Source organism: Triturus cristatus, chromosome 1_1, assembly GCF_964204655.1.
Source record: "Triturus cristatus chromosome 1_1, aTriCri1.1, whole genome shotgun sequence".
NCBI classification, from domain to species: domain Eukaryota; kingdom Metazoa; phylum Chordata; class Amphibia; order Caudata; family Salamandridae; genus Triturus; species Triturus cristatus.
Window position 1 is genome coordinate 836,260,584 of NC_140579.1, and position 5,266 is coordinate 836,265,849.

At 42.9% G+C, this 5,266-nt stretch overlaps 1 pseudogene; it reads left to right on the forward strand.

Annotated features, from left to right (window-relative positions):
- The first annotated feature begins 1,517 nt into the window (after window positions 1-1,517).
- Window positions 1,518-1,938, forward strand: LOC146871158 (microtubule-associated protein 1 light chain 3 gamma pseudogene; annotated as a pseudogene).
- Window positions 1,939-5,266: the final 3,328 nt, after the last annotated feature.

A 5,266-nucleotide genomic window follows, 5' to 3' on the forward strand; every position in this document is an offset into this window, starting at 1 on the left:
CACGCAAGTATCACACTCTGCCCGGCCTATATACAGTGATAATGCAGGCCAAGGGTGAGTTAAGTATCCAGCAGCAGATCTTTACATGGGTACACCGGTAGGTGCTACTCCAGTGACACAGGTTCAACAAGCATTGGCAAAGCCAATAGGTATCGTCTATGCAAGAACTATATGCTTTGCCAATGTTTGTTTAGCCATGTTGTACTCCAGCGTGGCCGCTGTTCAGCATGGCTAAAAGTAAGTTGCACAGAAGAGAGCGGCGTGGAGTATTGTAGAGAGGAATGGCGAAGAGTGGAGTAGAGTGTTGGAGAGTGGAGTGGCAGAGAGTGTTGTGTATTGGAGTAGCATAGTGTGGCATCGCATAGAGTGGTGTAGAGTGGAGTGGGGTAGAGTACAGTGGACTGGTGTAGAGTGCATTGGCATAGAGTTTTGCAGTGTATAGTGGCATAGAGTGCACTGGCATTGAATTCATCAGCGTTCAATGCAGCATAATAGAATTAAATGGCGTAGATTAGAGTAGTGCATAGTGGAGTGCAGTAGTGCAGAGTGCAGTTGCACAGAGTGCAGTTGCACAGAGTGGAGTGGTACAGAGTGGAGTAGCATAGAGTGGGGTAGAGTTGAGGGCTGCAGAAGGAAGTGGTGCAGAGTAGAGTCGATTGGCATAGAGTGCAGTAACATAGAGTGCAGAGTATAGTCGAATGGAATGAAGTGCAGAGTAGAGTAGCATAGATTGGTTCAGAGTATAGTATAGTGCCGTAGAGTGGATTCGTTCCGAGTAGAGTGATGTATAGTTCAGTGTTGCAGAGTAGAGTGTCAGAGTGCAGTGTTGTAGAGTGGAGTAGACCGACGAAGAGAGCAGTGGCATAGAGTACAGTGATGCACAGTAGAGTGCAGTTGCGTAGAGTGCTGTGACAGTGCAGTTGTGTAGAGTGCACTGGTGTTGAGTGCAGTGGTTAAGAGTAGAGTGCAGGGGCATAGAGAGCAGTGGCGTAGAGTGCAGTGGCGTAGAGTACATTGTTTCAGAGTATAGTGAAGTGGCATAGAGTGGAGTAGTGCAGGGTAGAGTGCAGCTGCGTAGAGTGGCATAGAGTGTAATGGCAAAAAGCAGAGGTCTTCAAACTGTGCTGTGCGCCCCCCTGGGGGGCGTGGATGTGTTGCAAGGGGGGCGCAAATAGGTCTGCAATTACATGTAAACGAAGATAGCCTGGAAGTGCGAAAGGCGCCATTCTAGGCTGTCTTCATTTACATGCAGCAGTTAAACGCCACAAAAAAAGTGAAAGGATGGTACTACTGAGTGGCACTAGGGAGGCCAGCAAGTATGAAGTTGGGGTAAAAAACCAGGCTAAAATGAAGAAAAAAAATGCATTCCATTGTTTGCTGTTCACCTTGGAATAACTGCATATAAAAACACGCACACAACTCAAGGACATATCAACAATTAACTGTCAATTAGGCATAGAGGGCATAGTGTAGTGCCCTGTTCAGCAAGCAACAGCGTAAATCTGTCAGGGAATGGCATGGAAAGTCTGCAGAGAAACTAAAACCCAATCCCGTTTAAACTGTGTAAGTGTTTAGCAACTCAGAAAGGTGAGGTGGGTGATATAAACAGAGAGTTTCCGTCCAAAATACCGGTGGTCATTGAAAGGTATCAAAGAGAAAAGTATTTGCCTGTATTAGACAAAGGAAATTTCTTGTTCCCGAAGAGCTGACCATGACAAAATTTAAGACCATTGTTTGATTGCCAATTAGCGTTATCTACAACACAGGCTTTTTTCTTTATGGTGAATAACAAGACCTTACCGTCCAAGTCCGTCACAATGTCAGAAGTGTATCGGGATCATAAGGATGAAGATAGCTTCACAGGAGATGTTTGGGTGCAATCTGACCAGTGACTAGTGGAAACAGACAGACTGCCCCTCACTAATACAGGCTGCCTAACATTAAAACAGGTTTTATCCAAGAGAAAATACTTTTTATATAGCCATTGTACACCTTTGAGGATTGTGAACACTTGCTACCAAACTAAAATGAATGTATGCTTTTTAAGCTGTTACTGAAGAGGACTTTGAATTAAGTCTTTAAGAACTACTTGTTGGGAGGCACAACAAACAGGGATTTTTCTATTTTGTGAAAAATAAACTTTGCATGAGTACAACCTCACAGGACATACTGCTGTATTTTTGTATTTTGGAGCTGGTGAGGATAAAGTGCTATCAATGTTTCCGATTTTGTTTTCAAATGTAGAGACTGCAGGCAGGAGAGTGGTAAAGGGATGGTATTTACCACCTAGCATGCTCGTTGGGGCATTGACAGACATGATGGTCACTTGTCCTGCACACAATTACTGCACCACAGTCACCATTATAAAAGGACTTTGAGGTTATGCATTTAAATACATCTGATTTGTCATAGAATACATTACATTTTGTAAAATGCAATATCTAATTTGTGTTCTATTTTTGAAGATGTAATTATATTTGTAATAAAGACGCACAGACCTCAGTTGAAAAATAAATAAAAGTTAAACTAACCAAAAGGAAATATACTCTTTTACCTTATGAAACCTCAGTTAGCTAATGTGATCACAGCAGCTGTCTTCGTGTGTGACGACTGAGTCACAGAATGAAATCCTGATTGGTGCAGTGAGGATTAGTGGCTTGTTTATAATGCTACAAGGCCCCAGTCTGTGACAGAAAGCATTGTGAATGTCATTGTTTTAAAATTGTATTACACTGTTTAAAACAGACTGTAGCAAAATACTGTTTAAGATAAAAACAAGTGCTTTAAAAATATACATTTTAGTGATAAGAATCCAGACTACATCTAATGTAAATATTTTTATATATGCCCATTAAAAGGGTGCAATCCTTTTAATGGACGCATATATTACCTCTCAGAAAGAATAAATATTTGTCACCATGAAACTGAGCGACTAAAAATTAAAGCCTACACTGGCTCCAACCATTCCACACATTGGTATTTCTTTTAGTTAGCAGGCACCTTGGTGAGAAGACATGTTCCTTCTTCAGTTCTCAATCTGTTTTGCAGCACAGGAGCCCTTCCCCTCCCCACACACTCTATGAGTGGGCACTGAATCTCAATTATGGCAGTCTTGCTGTGGAAAAGAACATGGGGTGCATTTTCTTTGCTAGCATTAGGGCCCAGGACAGCATCGTGCCACATGGAACAGAGCCCAGTGCCCAAGCAGCGGAAGGAAGGGGGGGAGGCTAAATGTGCTATTTGTGTGGTTATATTTTGCAGAAAGCCTGCTTTGGGCATCTGACCTATAAGTAATAGATCAGCTGAGTGTGCAGAGTAGACAGCCTGCTTTGCAGAGCTGTAGATATCTTTGATGCTGCAACTGCTTAAGAGATCTAGGACACACTCCCTGTGCCAGTGTTTCATTGAGCCTTGGAGTAATGACCCAAGGAAGGGGGAAAATTAAACAGAGGCGACACCTTGATTTGGACATCAGAGAGATGAGAGGGTGAGGAAGGATGGGAGGGAGAGGGTTGGTGTGAGATGGGATCCCATGTTATTAAAGATCAGAGGCAACAGCAAGGCAGCAGCTAACTGCCCACTGCATCACAGTTATGCATGTTTTACAATGGAATTTGGGCATGGGGGCTCATTTTCCTTGCTAGCATTAAGGTAGATGACGCCATTGGCACAAGACAACTGGGTAAGCATGCAGTAGCTCATTTTATTTTAGACAGAGACTGCATCTGTTTTGAGATTGAAGTGATGGTCAAACATGGTGGAGAAGAAATGAAAGAAGAGGAAATAGCTTGTTTCTCAGGGCTACAGCCATCATTAGTGCAGCAGGTGGAGTGCATTGGGGCTCACTGCACCCCAATTATGGGCAGTAATGTTTGGGGTCAATTCTGTTCTTGTGTGATGCTCCACATTTAGTGTGGATTACGAGCTACAGAAAGCACGTCTGAAATGGTCTCATGATCCATGCCCTCTGTGATCATCCATCCCACTTCCACTCCCCAAATCCTTGCCATATAGATTTGTAGGGAGGCCCAACTTCAAAACATTTTGCTTAAAGTGGTGTAGAGTGCAGTAGTGCAGAGTAGATTAGAATGGCATACAGTACATTGGCGTAGAGTGTATTGGCATAGACTGCAGTGGCATAGAGTGCAGTATTGCAGAGTAGCGTAAAATACATTGCACATAGAGTGGAGTTGTGCATAGTAGATTGGTGTGGCCTAGACTAGAGTGGTGTAGAGTGCAGTGGTGAAGAGTGTGACAGTGTAGAGTAGAATGGCGAAGAGTACATTGGCAAGTAGAGTGGTACAGGTTACAGTGCAGAGGCCTAGAGTGGAGTGGTGCGGAGTGCAGTGGCATAGAGTGGTGCAGAGTAGAGTGGAGTTGTGCAGTGGTGCATAGTGGTGTGGCATAGAGTGGAGTATTCATTGTGTGGTAGCACACTGCCATTACAGACAACGCATTTTCAACTGAACTGACCACTAGATTTGCACAAATATACAGTTTTACTAATAAAACTGTACAGTGCACAGACGAAAATGTGTGGAAATTGCATCACCTTGTGTAATGATTTGTTTTGATCATATTAAAGTATTTGTTTCCAACAAACTTTGGAAATGACACAAATGTGCATTATTTGTGTTTCTTAATCTGATATATTCTGAAACGCTTACACAGTTCATTTAAATGTTGTCGTGTGCCAGAAAATAACAAGTCGCCCCTCCCCCCACAGTGTCCAGCAACATTGTCACATAAATCCTCTCACTTTATGTCAGAGAAAGAAAAGTAAACAAGCGCTCTTGGAAGACAGTACCTGACATTTGACCTCGGTCTTTGAATTCATAGCAAATGTGAGGAGATAAGAACAAGATTTACAGGTCTGGTTACAGAAAAGGAGCACTCGGAAAAATACTGTAAATAAGATTTGGGCAAGGAAAAGTACGAACTTAAGCTTGACAGCCTAAAACAAATAAAGCCAGCAAATGGAAAGCAAGATGACGTGAGTTACAAACCACAAAGCCAATGGCAAGCAATGGACAGAACGCATTCCTAGGTCAACTTTCTAAATGTCCCAAGATGTCTTTAGCAAACCAAACAGCTGTGCTGTCTGGTAGGCTGCGACCAAAAAAGGCATGGTCACACCACTGACTCCTATGAAGCACAAAAAGGGGTTTGCTGCAGCCACTGCAATTGTTTCACTAAACTCAGGCAAGGGCAATAGCCCTCTACCACTTGATCATATTAAAGTATTTGTTTCCAACAAACTTTGGAA